The sequence below is a fragment of the Mobula hypostoma genome, chromosome 1, assembly GCF_963921235.1.
Source record: "Mobula hypostoma chromosome 1, sMobHyp1.1, whole genome shotgun sequence".
NCBI classification, from domain to species: domain Eukaryota; kingdom Metazoa; phylum Chordata; class Chondrichthyes; order Myliobatiformes; family Myliobatidae; genus Mobula; species Mobula hypostoma.
This window is the reverse complement of record NC_086097.1, coordinates 130,049,810-130,068,520: the sequence shown is the minus strand read 5'-3', so window position 1 is coordinate 130,068,520 and position 18,711 is coordinate 130,049,810. Positions and strand designations below refer to the sequence as shown.

The following is an 18,711-nucleotide window of genomic DNA, read 5'->3' as shown; positions in this document are numbered from 1 at the left end:
TTCTGAATTAACTATGTCACTCTCCATATTAATGAAGAATTCCACCATATTATGGTCACTCTTACCCAAGGGGCCTCTCACGACAAGATCGCTAATTAACCCTTCCTCATTGCTCAAAACCCAGTCCAGAATAGCCTGCTCTCTAGTTGGTTCCTCAACATGTTGGTTCAAAAAACCATCCCGCATACATTCCAAGAAATCCTCTTCCTCAGCACCTTTACCAATTTGGTTCACCCAGTCTACATGTAGATTGAAGTCACCCATTATAACTGCTGTTCCTTTATTGCACACATTTCTAATTTCCTGTTTAATACCATCTCCGACCTCACTACTACTGTTAGGTGGCCTGTACACAACTCCCACCAGCTGAATAACAGATATTCATCACCGGAGAGGCCACGGGCGCTGCCCATACACTTCTTGACACTATATTCCATCTGCCATTTCTTTCCCCATTCCTCAACCTGTCCAAGTCCTTCTGCAGCCACGCCCTTCTTCCTCAACACTACCTGCCCCTCTGCCTATCTTAGTATCATCATTAAACTTGACATCAAAGCCACCAATTCCTTAACCCAAATCATTGACATACAATGTGAAAAGAAGCAGTCCCAACACTGACTCCTGCAGCACACCAATATTCACTAGCAGCTAACTAGAAAAGGCTCCCTTTATTCCCACTCTTTGTCTCTTGCCAGTCAGCCAATCTTCCATCCATGCTTGTACCTTTCCTATAATACCACGGGCTCTTATTAAGCAACCTTTTGTGGTATCTTGTCAAAGGCCTTCTGAAAATCCAAGTAAGCAACATCCACTGACTCTCCTTTGTCTATCCTGTTTGTTATTTCCTCAAAGAATTCTAACAGATTTGTCGGGCTAGATTTCTCCTTTAGAAAGCCACACTGATTTTGGCCTATTTTACATTGTAATGCCAAGTACCCCCAAAACTTCATCCTTAATAATGGACTCCAACATCTTCCCAAACACAGAAGTCAGGCTAACTGGCCTATAATTTTCTCTCTTCTGCCTTCCTCCCTTTTTAAAGAGTGGAGTCATATTTTCAATTTTCCTTTCCTCAGGAACCATTCCAGAATCTAGCAGTTCTTGAAAGATCATTACTAATGCCTTCACAATTTCTTCAGCTCCCTCTTTACAAACTCTTGGGTGTAGTCCATCTGGTAAAGGTAACTTATCTACATACCTTCAGGCTTTTCAGCTTACCAAACACCTTCTTCTTAGTAATAGTAATGACACTCACTTCAACCCCCAAACACTTGCATTTCTGGCATTCCGCTGGTGTCCTCCACAGTGAAGACTGGCACAGAATACTTATCAAGTTTGTTCGCCATTTCTTTGTCCCTCATTGCAGTTTCTCCGGCTTCATTTTGCAGTGGTCTGACATCCACTCTCATCTCTCCTTTCCTCTTTATATATCAGAAAAAAACCTTTTGTATCCTCTTTCATATTATTGGTTAGCTTCCCTTCATATTTCATCTTTTCTCTCTATGGCTTTTTAGTTGCCTTCTGTTGGTTTTTAAAAGCTTCCCAATCTTCGACCTTCACACTAATTTTTGCTTTATTATATGCCCTTTTCTGATTTTATGCTGTCTTTGACTTTCCTTGTCAGCCACGGTTGTCACCTCCTCCATTTAACAAACATCTTCATCTTTGGAATGTATCTTTCCAGTGCCTTGTGAATTTTCCCCAGAAATGTCAGTTTTGCTGTTCTGCCATTATTCTTTCTAACGTCCTCTTCCAATCAACTTTGTCAAGCTCCTCTGTCATGCCTCTGTAATTTCCTTTATTCCACTGTAATATTGATATATATGATTTTAATTCTGCTTCTCAAATTGCAGGGTAAATTCTGTCATATTATGATCACTGCTCCCCAAGGGTTTCTTTACCTTAAGCTCCTATCAAATCTGGGTCATTACATAACAGCCAATCCAGAATTGCCATTCCTCTAGTGGGCTCAATCGGAAGCTGCTCTAAAAAGGCACCTTGTAAACATCCTACAAATTCCCTCCCTTGGGATCAGGCACCAATCTGATTTTCCCAATCTACCTGCATGTGGAAATTCCTCATGATTATCGCAACATTGCCCTTTACATGCCTTTTCTACCTCCTGTCATAATTTGTAGCCCATATCCTGGCTACTATTCGGAGGCCTGCCTATAATTTCCATTAGGGTCCTTACAGTTTCTTAACTCTACCCACAAGGATTCTGCGTGTTCTGATCTTATGTCACCTCTTTCTAATGATTTGATTTCATTTTTTTAACTAACAGAGCCGTCACTCCCCTCTGCATACTTGTATATCCTTTTGATATAATGTGTATGCTTGGAAGTTAAGCTCCCAACTGTGATCTTACAGCCACACTCAGAGATGTCAATGTCATACCTGTCAATCTGTATCTGTGTCACAAGATAATCTACCTTATTTTCTATACTGTGCTTACTCAAGTATACCATCTTCATTCCTGTATTCATCACCCTTCTTGATTTTGGTCCCCTGTTATACTTTAACTCATCCCACTGACTGTAATTTTGCCCTATTATCTGCCTGTCCTTCCTCACAGTCTCACTACACATTGCATCTACCTGTATACCAATGGCCCCATCTTCAGCCCTATCACTTCGGTTCTCATCCCCCTGCCAAATTAATTTAAACCTTCCCAACAGCTCTTGAAAACCTGCCAGCAAAGAGGGATATTGATCCCTCTTGAGTTCAGGTGTAACCCGTCCTTTTTTTTTTAAACAGGTCATACAGTCCCCAGAGGAGATTCCAATAATCCAGAAATCTGAAACCCTGCCCCCTTCACCAGTTCCTCAGGTACTCATTCATCTGCCAAATCATCCTGTTATTACCCTCACTGGTGTATGGCACAGTCATCAATTCAGAGATTACTACCCTGGAGGTCCTGCTTTTCAGCTTTCTGTCTAGCTCCCTGTATTCTCTCTTGTCGATCTCCTTCCTTTTTCTAACTATGTTGTGGATACCACAATGCACCACGACATCCAGCTGTTCACCCTCTTTCTGTAGAGTGCTGTGGTTCCAATTCGAGACATCCCTGACCTTGGCACCTGGGAGACAACATACCATCTGGGTGTCTCTTTCACGTCCACAGAATCTGCGTTCTTCTCCTCTAATTATAGAATCCACTATCACTATGAGCTCTTCTTTCCCCACCCACCCGCCTCCCAAGCCACAGAGCCACACTCCGTGCCAGAGATCTGGTCACTGTGGCTTCCCCTGGTAGGTCGTCTTCCTAACAGTATCCAAAGCAGTGTACTTAGTACTGGGGGTAACAGGTGCAGGAATACTCTGCACTGGCAGTCTGTTTCCTTTCCCTCTCCTGACGGTCATCCAAGTACTTGCCTTCTGCAACTTAGTGGTAACTACCGCCCTACAGCTGCTATCTATTACCTTATTTTCCCGTCTAAGCCAAAGGCAATCCAGCTGCAGCTCCAGTTCGTTAACACGGTCTCTCAGGAGCTGCAGCTGGATGCACTTCGTGAAGTTGTAGTTATCAGAGAGACTGGAGGTCTCCCAAATTTCCCACACCTCACACAGGGAACTTACCTCTAACTCCGGACCCATTCTCTGTACACTAGCTATGTAGTAACAGAAACGAAAACTTACTAGAAACTTCCTTGCTTACTTAGAACCTCCACGTGTGCTTGACCAGCCTGTTGAACCAAATTTGGACCACTCTTACACCGTCCTAATCTAACAGTGGCCGCTCCGCTTACACATCCTTTATTTTTATTGGCTCCATGTTGATTGCCACTCACTGAATAAAAGCCGAAAGCACCTGAGTTCTTTTAAACTTTGCACTGTGTTCTAGTCTGAATGGCTCATACTTCTAATCCAGTTTTATGTCAAACTTGCTCACAGTCACTCACATCAGGCTGAAATCTGTCTCAACGTTACGCTAGTTTAATAAGCTAGTCATATATCCTATTCTGAATAGAGCATACTTCTAATCCTGTTTTATGCACAAGCACAGTCAGAGTCACTTACGTCAAATGTCGTTACTAAACTTCATTGATAAAGAGACTACCCAATCATCTTTAATTTGGCTGGCCACATCGCTCTCACTTTATGAAGCCAGGTACCAAAAAAGAGCTCTCAGTTTGTATTCAAGCTTCCACAAATAACAATGATAGAAGTTATGTTTTCATAATGCTGGCTAAGGAATAAATGTTGCTTTGGACACATGGAATGATGCTTCCTTTCCACTTTGAATAATATTTTATGTGCAATTGTGTGAGTAATTGAATCTTGGTTTCATGTTTTTATCCAAAAGATCAATGGATGATCAGCTTGGGTTGTGTGTCTGGGTGGGATTAAGCCCACTGGTTGAGAGGTGACAAGTCCAGCCACTGAGTCATGCTAACAGTGAAGCCTGGATTTCTGGAAATATGCCCTTTACTAAACTAAGGAAGGGTTAGAAGTTCAATCCATACAGACTGGATTGAGATATACACTCATAAGAGTGGTTGAGATTCAACTAAAGTGAAAAGGAATATAGGAGAGAGTGTAGAGAGCACCAGATATGTTTGGATTACAGGTGGAACAAACCAAACATTTAAATAACCACCTTGTGTAATCTTACAGTGTGAGTATCTAATAGCTTGAGAGTAGTAATAATAAACTGCTCCCAGAAGCAGAGAAATTATTCATCATAAAACAAGCGCCTTTAATCCAGATCTGTGGAAGCAGCGGCCTTTAATGTATGATGTAGAACTTGAACACATTGTCGTGTTTGTGTATGGTCTTTCAATTATTCTGAGCCTTTAAGTTACAATGATTGTTGTCATTGCAAAAATTTGTTTTCCTGTTTGCACATTAGATTGGAGAGTTGATGATGAAACCTTTGTACAATCGTGCAGCTAATCAGAAAATAAAAATGGATAAATTCACAAGTAGATTTCACTACTGGGTTTTCAAGTACATTGTAAAATTATCTAAGCTCACCAAATCTGAATGAATGTGTCGTCAAGGTCTTGTGTTAGTCTTGGCATACGGTGCATGGACATTGTGAAAGAAATGTTTTCCATAATTGCATTTACTCAGTGTTTGACTAACTGCTGTTTGCTGCTGTATTCAGAGATGTGAGAATGTTAACTGTGTTCACTGATTATTGTACAGGAGATACACAGCATTTCCAGCCAGGAAGTTAGAAGTAGCTGAAGTGTGAGTGCTGAACTGTGACAGTGAAACTCACTGCTGTCAAGGGGAGCGAAGAGCCTGATTTCATTCACACTTTGGTTGCAGGCATATGAACAAGTGTGCATTTATGGATAATATTGTTATTTAATGCTGATAAACATTCTGTGCTGTTATTTGTTAGTGTGATCTGTGTTTAAGCATGTAGTATGTGTTGTTTCGTACCCATCTCTGAAGGAGCTCAAGGGAAAAAGAATTCCAGAATCGAGTTTGGAATTTGTACACTGGGCTGAATGGAATCAAAAGTTGCCAGTGGATATTATATCACCAATCAAGATGTTGCTTTCTTTTGAGCCACCTCAGAGAAATGAAGATGCACTCCAGCCCTTCTTCACATTTCCTAATATTGGTTTGTTAAAAGCCTATGGTAAAACACTAGCACAAAGGCTGTAAGATTTTAACTCTTTTTTTTACAGAGATTATAGGTTTTCCCAAAGGTCGTTGAATAGACCAGTTTATTGAGTCACCAAGAAATGATATGAACACAATATAATCAAGCAAGCCAGATGAACACCCAATACGAGATATTGTACCTAGTGATGGATTACTCAGGTAAATAGTGAACAGTGAACTGTCTCACCAGTGGTGTTTGTCACCCTTAGCTGATCAAAGTGGTACGTGAATACCATCTTGAAGGATCCATGTCAGAATGCTCTTGATTTCCCCCCCCACCTGTACCTTATTTCAAGAGGCTACCACTATCCTAATTATCTCAGTGTATTGATAAACCCCCACAAACAAAATGTGTAACCCTGTCAAAATTTACTTGATCAGTTGATTATGACCCTTCTTCATCTCTGGTTTTGTTCAAGTGTTCTTACTATCTCCAGTTCCATCAGCTAAGATCATTATATTAACATCAATAGTTGAGGACCATCATATTGCTTTAAAAGTAATAATATAAGGTTTCCTTTTTTTAAATTGTACTCCAACCAGCATGAACATAGAAAAGCACAGTGCAGGAATAGTAGGCCTTTCAGCCCATCATGTTTGTGCTGAGTATGATGTCAAATCAAGCTAAGCCCTACTGTCTACACAAAATCTATATCCCTCTATTCCCACCACATTCATGTGCCTGTCTAAAAGCCTCTTGAATACTACAGTCATATCTGCTTCCATTAGCAACCCCAGCAGCACACTCCAGGCACTTTATAAAAAATTGTGCCACATACTTCTCCTTTGAGCATTCCTCCTTAAAACCATGCCTGCTAGTTTCAACATTTCTACGCTGGGTAAAAGATTTTGTATATCTACCCTATCTTTGCCTCCCTTAATTTTAAACTTCTATCAAGCCTCTGCTCAGCCTCCGACACTCCAGAGAAAACAATCCAAGTTTTTCTAACTTCTCCTTGTAGCTAGTATCCTTTAATCCACAAAGTATCCTGGTAAACCTCTTCTGAACTTTTTTCAAACCTTCCTTATCCTTCCTGTAATGCATTAACCAGAATTGTACACAGTGCTCCAAGTGATTTGTTAATTTGTCCAGATGAAGTGTAACTTTTACCTGGATCACAGCTGATTTTTTGTGTGCTCCACTGAAGACCTTCCTGTTGAAGCTTTGACATAAATGAATGCTGTCCAAACCTCCTCGTGTTCTGCCGTCTCTCGCATAATTTTCTCTCCATTCATTACACCTCAACCATTAATACTAAATCATGTAGTTAATGATTTTCTGTAAAGAATATCATAGCCTATCGACTCATTCAGCTGCCAACTGGACCATAACCTAACTTTAAATGTATGAATGAGGTTGTACCTACCTCAAAGTCTCAATTATCGTTTCCAGATTTCAGATGAACATCATGTATTACACAATAAATGGGGGGAAACCTGCAGAAACTGGAAATCTCATACTAAAACACAAAATACCGAAAACATTCTAACTGGACAGATGGTCTTTGACGTAAAGAGCTAATGGTTTCTCTTACCACAGATGCCACCTGATCTCAGTATTTCCAGCAGTTTCTGATTTTGTGTTTATATATTATTGTTCTGCAATTTAGCTAATCTACACAGGCTTGAGTGGGAGGATTAGGACTTCAGCATGCAGTGGGATCACTTGTATAAATATTTACTCAGAGTAAAGCGGTGGTATAAAACCTCTGGCTCTTCAAACATCTACAATTTTCATTTGAAATACATGTCAAAATAAAAAAGCATCATTTGAAATAAAGGATATTGGCAGCATGTTTCCCGGAAGTTCAATAAATGTACGTTATTATCAGCAAAGTTCAAGATTACTGTGGATATTTTGTCGACAGTACAGATACGAAACGTCAAGATGTACTGGAATTCTGAAATAAACATAGAAAATGCTGGAAACAGTTCTCAGATCAGTGAGAATCTGTGGGGAGAGGAACAGTTATATTTCAAGTGTACATTCCTTCTTCAAAACTGATGCACCTGCAGTTTTAACTGATCTGCTTTCCACAGTTACTGTCTGATCTGCTGACTGTTTCCAGCAGATTTCTATGAAATGATTCATCTCAGAAATTCTGGAAACATTTGCTGTCACAGTTTAAATTTAAAACTGGTTTGAAACCATGGGAAGTTTAAATGTTCAAGAAAGAGTGCACAATATACTTTCATAATACAATAGCCAAAAGATTTACATTCTGTGTGTGTGAGTGTGTTTATATTCTACCTCTAAAATCTTAAATTGAATGCAGACCTAGGGAAGCAAACTAATCAATTTCTTTTCCTTGTTCTTTTAAAAAGAAAATCATGATTTCAACCCCAGTTTAAAAATATTCACAAAAGACTGCAGTTGTGATTTAGGTTTGATTAAGATTTTTTGGAAAGGAAATATAAATGGTGTGGACTGTAAATTTGAAGGTTAAATACAGATTATTCAGCTCCCAAATTGATTGGGAAATGATGATCAGACCTGACAGGTGGAATGCAGTATTCTAGTGACTCGTAGACATTTTAATGAGATGTAGATAAACTGCCGAAGAGAGAAAGCAACGTCACGGTAATCCTTTAAGGATTGTTTTCCAGAATTGGAAGCACTTTTAAAAACAAATTGCTTTGATCTTGAGCTATCTATTGTCAATGTTGTGTGAAGATTTAACTTACTTGCCAGTTGAAAGCAGCTTCTGCATTGCTGGTGGTTGTTTGGCCCATTTGAAGGAGGCAGTAGCTCTTTCTCATTGGCTGGCTTTCGGTCCACAGCACCAGCTTCCGGTTCTGGGCACCTCAGGGGTATAAGAATAACACGTGCAAAAGACTGTCTCTTTCACTAGGGGCTCACTTCAAGCTGAGTTTGCTGAAGAACCATTGGGAAAGTGTGCTTAGATAAGGGGCCCCAAGTGCATACTTAGCTGTTGATTGTCTAGTTTTGTGGTTGTGTAACTTGGGGAAATTTAGTGAAGTACCTGTTGAGTTAAAAGTGTTACTGAATGTTCAGTACCGAAATTTTTGTAACTTATCATACAAAAAACATTTAATATTCAAAGTTCAAAATAAATTTATTATCCAGTATATGTCACCATATACTGCCCTGAAATTCACTTTTTTGCAGAAGTTCACAAAGAAATACAATAAAATCAGTGAAAAACTACAACACAAGTGCCTATAAACAGTCAAGTCAAAAAATATAAATTATATATAAAAACTATATATAAAATATATAAAAGGTTAAACATAAATATAATAAAATCATTTGAAATCATATTCCACTTATGTAGAGTAATTGAAATGATGTTGGCAAAGTTTATTGAAAAACAAGTCTATTGGCCCTCACCAAAGTGTAAAACTGAGACAACATACATCAAAGTTGCTGGTGAACGCAGCAGGCCAAGCAGCATCTATAGGAAGAGGCGCAGTCGACGTTTCAGGCCGAGACCCTTCGTCAGGACTAACTGAAGGAAGAGTGAGTAAGGGATTTGAAAGCTGGAGGGGGAGGGGGAGATGCAAAATGATAGGAGAAGACAGGAGGGGGAGGGATAGAGCCGAGAGCTGGACAGGTGATAGGCAAAAGGGGATACGAGAGGATCATGGGACAGGAGGTCCGGGAAGAAAGACGGGGGGGGTGACCCAGAGGATGGGCAAGAGGTATATTCAGAGGGACAGAGGGAGAAAAAGGAGAGTGAGAGAAAGAATGTGTGCATAAAAATGAGTAACAGCTGGGGTACGAGGGGGAGGTGGGGCCTAGCGGAAGTTAGAGAAGTCAATGTTCATGCCATCAGGTTGGAGGCTACCCAGACGGAATATAAGGTGTTGTTCCTCCAACCTGAGTGTGGCTTCATCCTTACAGTAGAGGAGGCCGTGGATAGACATGTCAGAATGGGAATGGGATGTGGAATTAAAATGTGTGGCCACTGGGAGATCCTGCTTTCTCTGGCGGACAGAGCGTAGATGTTCAGCAAAGCGGTCTCCCAGTCTGAGTCTCTAAAACTGAGAGGCCGGGTATGAAACGCATCCGTCTCCATTCTGCTCCAGAGACTAGTCTGCTCCCAGACAATGTTGAGTGTCACAGTGCAGTGCTGCTCCTATGCATTACAGTTGGACCACCAGTACTTTTCAATCTTCGATGCGGATTTGTGGATTACGCTGTCACATTCACTGAAGATGTCTGGTGCTGTTTCAAGTTGTTTTCACTGGAGCTGTTATCAAACAAAGACTGATGCTCAGCCACGTAAAGAGATATGAGGACAAGTGACATCACCTTCCAGCCTGTAAGCCTGCTCTTCTCCCTTCCCCCATCCAACTCCATCTGTCTCTCCAATCACTTTTCAGACCATGCCTCTAATTTCTTCTTTCCCCACCTGGCTCAAAATGCCTGTCATTCCCCACCTCACCAGGTTCCATCTATCATTTTCTAGCCTTTGTACTGACTGATTTTCTTTGATGCTCTCAATCCCGAAGTAGGGTTCAGATCTGAAATGTCAACCATCCCTCTGTCTCCTATGTCGGCGCACAGAGGAATTCTTTTCTCAACCTTACTGTCCCTGTAACTTATCCTTCATGCATTGCCATTGACTTTTCCCAGATTCTACTATCCACCTACACTCTAGGGGCATTTTACAGTGGAAAATTAACCTACCAGCTGGTACATCCTTGCGAAGTGGTTGGAAACAGGAACACTATGTGTCACTGTGCCATTCTTGAGAGCAAGCCCAAGGAGATGTGGGAATGTCAGCATTGAGGGTTTCTTAAACAATTATCTTTCTTCATAATTATATTTACGGGGGAAAAATAGTTCATGTGAATGCTCAAGCCAATCATTTGTACTGCTTCTGTAGGAGCAAATGTTAAATCCAGAATTAGTTTAATTTATTCTTTACTTACTCTGATACAAAACACCATAAAAGGAATAGAGACATGAGAGGCTGCTAATTCTGGAACCTGGATCAACAAACAGTGTACTAGGGGATCTCAGCAGATCATGCAGCATCTTTAGGAGGAGAGGAACTGTTGATGTTTCAGGTCGAAACCCTGCATCAGGACCATAAAAGGAACTGTGAAGATCCATCCTTGCAAAGAGTGGGAGTTAATTGCTGCAGCTGAAAATGTGAAATTGCAAGTTAATTCATGAAAAGTTTTTGTATCGTGAGTTTATTTGCCCAAAATCTTTTTCATCAGGAAAAGAAAGAGTTAATGTTTACAAAGAATATTTTCAGGGTTGCAAATAAGTGTTATTTGTGTTGGGGAATCTCATACCCTCAGCAAGTGTTCCAGCATGGAGATTGCCTCCCTTAGCATACAGTGACATGCAAAAGTTTGGGCATCCCTGTTACTGTTACTGTGAATAGTTAAGTGAGTAGATGATGAACTGATCTCCAAAAGTCATAAAGTTAAAGATGAAACATTCTTTTCAACTTTTTAAGCAAGATTAGGGTATTATTTTTGTTTTGTACAATTTTAGAGTGGGGAAAAAAGGAAAGGAGCACCATGCAAAAGTTTGGGCACCCCAAGAGATTTAAGCTCTCAGATAACTTTTACCAAGGTCTCAGACCTTAATTAGCTTGTTAGGGCTATGGCTTGTTCACAGTCATCGTTAGGAAAGGCCAGGTGATACAAATTTCAAAGCTTTATAAAGACCCTGACTCCTCGAACCTTGTCCCAACAATCAGCAGCCTTAGGCTCCTCTAAGCAGCTGTCTAGCACTCTGAAAATTAAAATAAATGATGCCCACAAAGCAGGAGAAGGATATAAGAAGATAGCAAAGCATGTTCAGGTAGCTGTTTCCTCAGTTCGTAATGTAATTAAGAAATGGCAGTTAACAGGAATGGTGGAGGTCAAGTTGAGGTCCGGAAGACCAAGAAAACTTTCAGAGAGAACTGCTCGTAGGATTGCTAGAAAGACAAATTAAAACCTCTGTTTGACTGCAAAAGACCTTCAGGAAGATTTAGCAGACTCTGGAGTGGTGGTGCACTGTTCTACTGTGCAGTGACACCTGTACAAATATGACCTTCATGGAAGAGTCATCAGAAGAAAACGTTTCCTGCGTCCTCACCACAAAATTCAGCGTCAGAAGTTTGCAAAGGAACATCTAAACAAGCCTGATGCAGTTTGGAAACAAGTCCTGTGGACTGATGAAGTTAAAATAGAACTTTTTCGCTGCAATGAGCAAAGGTATGTTTGGAGAAAAAAGGGTGCAGAATTTCATGAAAAGAACACCTCTCCAACTGTTAAGCAAGGGGGTGGATCGATCATGCTTTGGGCTTGTGTTGCCGCCAGTGGCATGGGGAACATTTCACTGGTAGAGGGAAGAATAAATTCAATTAAATATCAGCAAATTCTGGAAGCAAACATCACACCATCTGTAAAAAAGCTGAAGATGAAAAGAGGATGGCTTCTACAACAGGATAATGATCCTAAACACACCTCAAAAGCCACAATAGGACTACCTCAAGAGGTGCAAGCTGAAGGTTTTGCCATGGCCCTCACAGTCCCCCGACCTAGACATCATCGAAAATCTGTGGATAGACCTCAAAAGAGCAGTGCATGCAAGACGGCCCAAGAATCTCACAGAACTAGAAACCTTTTGCAAGGAAGAATGGGCAGAAATCCCCCAAACAAGAATTGAAAGACTCTTAGCTGGCTACAGAAAGCGTTTACAAGCTATGATACTTGCCAAAGGGGATGTTACTAAGTACTGACCATGCAGGGTGCCCAAACTTTTGCTTTGAGCCCTTTTCCTTTTTTGTTATTTTGAAACTGTATAAGATGGAAATAAATAAGTAACCTTGCTTAAAATATTAAAGAAATGTGTTACCTTTAACTTTAGGCCTTTTGGAAATCAGGTCATCTTTTACTTTCTTAGCTATTCACAGTACAGAAATTTTGACCAGGGGTGCCCAAACATTTGCATGCCCCTGTAAGTATTAGGTTTCATCCATGCAATGCCAGAAACAGGTTTTTTTAAGCATTAGGACCCACCCTGACTGACCAGCTGCCTAAGCTGTTATTTAAATGAATACACCTCATCTACTGCATTTGGTACTCCCACTGTGGCCTCCTCTGTGTTGGCAAGACCACAAAGCACAGACTGGGTGACCTCACATAGGAAAGGACGTCCATTTAATGTGAGAGGTGCAAAGTTTAAAGGAGATGCATAGGGAAAGTTTATTTTTACACGTACAGTGGCGGGTGCCTAAAATGAGTTGCCCAGGCTTGTGGTGGAATCAGATGAGATATTGGCATTGAAGTGAATTATAGGCACGTGAGTATGCAGGGAATTGGGGGGATGTGGAATGTGTGCAGGCAGACGTGATTAGTTTGGCATCGTGTGACTTCAACTTCCTGAATATTTATTGGCACTGCCTTAGTGCAGAAGGTTTAGATTAGGCAGAATTTCTTAGATGTGACCAGGAAGATTCCTGAAATAATATGTGGACAGGCTGACTAGAGGAGAGGCCATACTGGATCTAGTATTAGGCAATGAACCTGGTCTATGAACAGTTCTCTGGATTTCTTGGTGGGTCCTTTTTAAAGCATTTTGTTACATCTGCTTTGGACACAGTGAACACAATTCCTTGACGTTTACCATAGCCTTGATATGTCATTGGACCAGGAAGTATGGAAAAGTATTTAATTGGGGGAAGGGCAAATTATGCTATTAGATAAGACCTTGAGAGCATAAATTTGTTCCAATACATCATAAATGGTGTATGTAAGGAAATGCACAATGGAAATGTAGAGGTTATTTTGGGAGCACTGGCATGGGGTTCTCAATAGGTTTGTCCCATTGAAGCACGGAAAAGATGGTGACATGAAAGAACCATGGTTGACAAGAGACTTAGAAGGTCTAGTCAAGAGGAATAAAGAAACTTACTTAGGGTTTAGGAAGCAAAGATCAAGGCAGTTATAAGGTAACCAGGAAGGAGCTTAAGAAGGGACACAGAAAGAGGCATAAGAAGGCCTTGATGTGTAGGATTAAGGGAAACTCTTGAGGTGTTATACACTACATGAATAACATGAGGATGACTGGAGTAAGAGTAGGGCTGATCAGGAATAAAAGAGGAAATGTGCCTGGAGCTGGAGATGACAGGGGAGGTCCTTAACTTCATACGTTTCTGGATTAAATTCTATCTGGGGAGGTCCTTAAATTGAGTGACCTAGGGCTTTTCTCTTTGGAGAGAAGGAGCATGAGAGCTTACTAGATAGAAGTGTATTACACAACAAGAGGCATAGATAAAGTGGACAGCCATTACCTTTCTCCCAGGGTGGAATTGGCTAATACGAGAGAGTATAATATTAAGGTGATTGGAGGAAATTATAGGGGAGGATGTCAGTGCAACACTGCCGGGGTGGTGTGAGAGGCAAATTTGTTAAAAAGATCTAAGAGACTCCTAGGCACAGCGATGAAATTAAAACAGAGGGCTGTGCAGGAGTGCTAGATCTGAGCAGATGATTGGTGTCAGTGTTTTTATGGTCAATTACACAAACTTATCGGTGCTATGAGGCGGCAGCTCAGCTAGCTTTGCTCTGCACATACTCCACTTATTCAATTACTCAGTACCTTCTTTGAGCAGATAGGTGTACAGTATTCCACAAACTGTCTTTGAAATACATTAGTGAAGTATGAATTAAACAAGCATAGAATCATAAAGCATGGCAGCAGGATGTTGAGCCTGGTAACAGTCCCATCTCTTTGAAAGCAAATCCAATCAGTTTCCTTAGTCCCCTTGCAGCCCACTGTAAGTTTTTCCACTTTCAAATATTTATCCAGTCTCTTTTTAAAGTGCTTTGTTGCATCTGCTTCCACTAGCCTTTTAAGTGGTGCATTACAGTTTGTAACTGCTCATTGTGTAGAGAAATTTACCCTTGGCCTTTTCTTTCACAAAACATAACAGGAAATGCAACCCCATCCTCATCTTTAATATCGAGTCCTGATTCAGACAGTAGGAGATTCAAGCTGCACACCAGAGATTTCAGTACTGTGAGGACAAACCAAGTTATCAGAAGATTGATGCTGATGAGAGAGATAAGTGAGACAATGGAGAAACATTCAAAATGCTAATAAGAGAGAAGAGAGAGATTAATGAGAAAGAAACACATTTCAGAGTATTGACAGACTGGTTGCTTTGAACCTGAACTGTTTGAAGTTTGATGGACAAACGATACCCCAGCAGGGGGATAAAAAGAACAGGTTAGCTAAAGCACGACACACCACGAGATAACGAGACCCTGGAAGAGCGGTGTGCCCCCACAAGTTGGTGAGAGTTTGGAGGTCTGGTCACGGGAACCGACCATAGATGCACAGGGTGAAAGGGTACGATCGGCGGGAACCTGGTGTGTGTATCCGCCCTTACCTGGGTGCCGGGTTCACTGTGGAAGAGCGGTAGTATCCGGAACGGAGGGGTCACAGTCGGTGATCACAGAAGACACAACAAAGGGTCCGCCTGAAAGCTCACTGCAAAGAACATCAAAGGTCTGTTTGAATCGAAATTTGCATTCTCTCTCTCTCTCCAACGGCACAACAGCGATTACTGCGAACTGACCTAAGCTGAACTGAACTCTGCGTCACTTGAGACTGATCATTTTACCCCAGACTGCAATAGAGCTTGATTGATTCCTATTACCCTAGTTCTGTTTACATGTGTGTTTTATCATTGCTAACCTGTTGCATTTATATCCTTACGATTAGAGTACTGTGTTACTTATTTCTTTAATAAAACTTTATTAGCTTCTGTTAAACCAGACTCCAACTAAGTGGTCCATTTCTGCTGGTTTGGCAACCCAGTTACGGGCTACGTAACAGTACTAAAATTGGTACTGCCATACCAGTGGAGAGATGTCCTGTCAAGCTGCCATGTTTTGAGCAAGATCTTAAGCCAGGGACTTTTCTGCCCTGTCAGATGGCCATTAATAATCACATGGTGTTTTTGAGAAGTCAAATAAGGAAGTTTCTCCTGCACTTTTTAATTCAAAAATCATCAGCTACCTAACTTAAACCAGGTGGATTTGCCATTATGACCCGGGCAAAATTTCCAATCTTGGAGACAGGCTCCTAGTTCAGTGGCACAGTGTCTTGCCATTGCAGGACATCGCCAGATGCAAGTGAGCAACTGCCTCAAGGAAGGAGTTTGGCAGTTGGCGAGACTCTGCCATCAGGCTCACTTACTGTTCTGTCAACATCAAAGATATTTTGATGGCCGACTAACTTGTAAATCACCGTACAAGTTAATACAAAACTACACTTTATTTTATCTATGCAAATAACCATGTAAATTGTGTTGTTCTCTGACTAACTAATTTGGGTTCCTGAATGCTGCTGTAACTTTTATACCACTGCTCACCCAGACCACTACTCCAGCTTGTTAGGATCTTCTGCTAACCAGATAATTGATCCTTCTCTCTGCCTCTGCCACGGAGTTCTTCCTTACAATAGATGGTTTCTGGTGTTTTTACTGTTCTGCACCTGAAATAATTCTTATTCTCTCTTTTTTAATCAGTCCTGCACCATTATGTTTCAATTCTTTCGGTTCTGGTTTACCTGGCTAGCCTATGTCAATGGCCGTGGCCCAAGGCTACAGGTAGCATTACCTCATTATTCTTCTCGCAAACACCACACAGAACATAAATTATACAAAACAGTGAAAAGGGAAAAATGACTGTAGGGTTAAAACGAAAGGTATTAGTGAAAAAAAAGCACTTAGTCAGAAGCTAGTCTGTAGTCATGCAAGAGGTGATCTGTCATGTTCTATTGATAAGGTAGGATTTGTATTGTGCAGGTCAGTTCAAGAAAAGTTGTAGGCAATAATTTTTTAAAAAACTAAAACACTCGCAGATAAATTAAGATAAGTTAGTTTAAATTATATATTTGCCATCTGCCTGGAAGCCCTCCCTTCCTGTAAATTTTACTGGAGCTGTTGTATTTATGTCAGATGTCTGAGGCTTTTGCAGAAGTTCACATTGCTCAGTGCTCCCGTGCAGTACTTACGATGAGTGGCATTGGGGAAGCTGTCCAGCTGACTTGCTTGATTTTTCTGCAAAGAAACAGTAAGTATTGGCACCCAGGTGGCAATGTGCAGAATGGCTTCTGAGCTTCTTGCAAAGCAATATTGACTATTTTCCAGTGGTACTTAGTTGGCAGATTTCTGGAGGTCTGAGTGTCATCGACAAAGCTGGCATTTATTTCACATCCCAGATTGCTCTTGAAAAGATAGAAGTGAACAGGTTACTAGGCTCTTTGATTATCTTTAAATGTTCATGATGTTCATCTGGAGTCGTGTATAGGTCAGATCAGGTTAAGATATCAGAGAATGAATGTTTTGCTTACTCATCTATCTGGTAATCTTACTGGTCATCTAAGATCAGTATTGTTTTTCATATTCCAGATGATTACTGAAGAGTATTTGATGGCTCTGGGCCTATACTAGATGGAGTTCAGAAGAAGAACAAGGGAGGGATCACATTGAAATCCACCAAATATTGAAAGGTCTAGATAGAGTGGATGTGGAAAGAATTATTAGGAGAATCTAGAATCCAAGAGCTATCAAAATGAAGGATGTCCCTTTAAAACTGAGGAAGAATTTCTTCAACCAGAGGGTATTTTTTTCTGTGGAATTCATTGCCGCACAGGACTGTGAAGACCAAGTCACTAAGGCAGAGGTTCTTGATTGGTAAAGGGAATTAAGAGCTATAGAAGGAGAAACAAAAGAAATTGCCTGCCATAATTCAGTGGTGTTGCATACTTGATGGGCTGAATGGCCTAATTCTGCTCCTATCTCTTGTGGTTTTAAATTTCCTAGCTGCTATTTGAACTTGTGTCCCCAGATTGTTATTCAGGTAATTAACTACTGTACCACCTTTGCAGCCTGTTCTGAAAGGTGCTGTATAGATACAAGTTCCTCATTTCAGTAAATACTTCAATGTTTGAGCAGAGCTTTAAGCTCTCAAAGAGACAGTGTAACTCTAAGACTTTACCAGGAATTGACTAAAGACTCTGTGCATGAGTGTGTATAAATCAAGATTTACAATACAGTGAAAACACTTGGTCAATGCTGTGTCAGTACTTAGCACACTTATGCCTAAGTCACTTAGGAGTGAACAGAATGGTGGTGCAGCTTCAAGTCCAGGTACAGTCTGCCCTAAGGAGCAATTCAGCAAAGAAAAGCGAATCAATTAAGCGATCTCCCGGGTGCAAGATTTTGTGGGCTTCCCAAAATCATTTCACAGGATCAGGAAGGTTATTAATGGGTGGTGACTAGAACAATATATTATCCAAGATGTTTTAAATTTGGAAAAGAGGTTAAATTTAATGGGGGATTTGTGGTTATTTTTATACAGGTAGATTAGAAGATTAATTGATACCATCAAACATTGTTGTGTATAGTTAATGAGCTGCCTCTGCCTCAAATGTGGTGAAAGAGAAACTGAGCTTGGCCTTATACTTGGTATCAGGCTTTGATCTGCTCGCTATGGGAATACCTGATTCTGATGCGACTTCAGTTGCTTAATTTTTTTTTACAACTGCATTGTATATTTCCTCATGACACAGAAAATGGCCCTTCAATTCAGTACTGGCTCTAGAGCAATCCCAATTCTCTCTTAGAATTTCATGTAACTTATTTGCCTCACAAACCCACCATCTACCCCCAGATTCTCCCACTCACCTGCACACTGTGGGTAATTTACAGTGGCCAGTTTCTCTATTGACTAGCACACCTTCAGGGTAAAAACAAGAAATACTGGAAACGCTCAGCAGGTGAAACAGCCTCCATGGAAAGGATAACAAACAATCTTACGGGGAAACTTGGGGTTAGACATCAATTGTGAGGTGGGGAGAAATTGTTGATGTTTCAGGTTGATACCCTGAATCAGAACTGCTATGGGGCTTCAACCCAAAATGTCGACATTCCCTCTCCTTCCACAGATGCTACTCAAACCACTGAGTTCCTCCAGCAGATTCCAGCGTTTGCAGTCTTTCATATCTCCATGGACACGGAAAACAGTTAACATTTCTGGTCGGGGGCTGGCTCTTCTTCAGAACTTGTACGTTGGGATGTGGGAGGTACTCAAGGGAAATCC

General features: G+C 40.9%; 1 protein-coding gene across 2 annotated transcripts in view; it reads left to right on the top strand.

The window, feature by feature from the left end:
* Positions 1–18,711, top strand: part of ctdp1 (CTD (carboxy-terminal domain, RNA polymerase II, polypeptide A) phosphatase, subunit 1) — a 362,097-nt gene that overhangs the window by 148,982 nt on the left and 194,404 nt on the right. The window contains exon 12 of one of the 2 annotated variants that reach the window (XR_010018895.1): positions 5,646–5,781. The exons of the other annotated variant lie outside the window; for it this stretch is intronic. The gene's annotated coding sequence lies outside the window, so the exon portion shown is untranslated. The remainder of the gene's footprint in view (positions 1–5,645; positions 5,782–18,711) is intronic. 2 annotated transcript variants of the gene reach the window in all.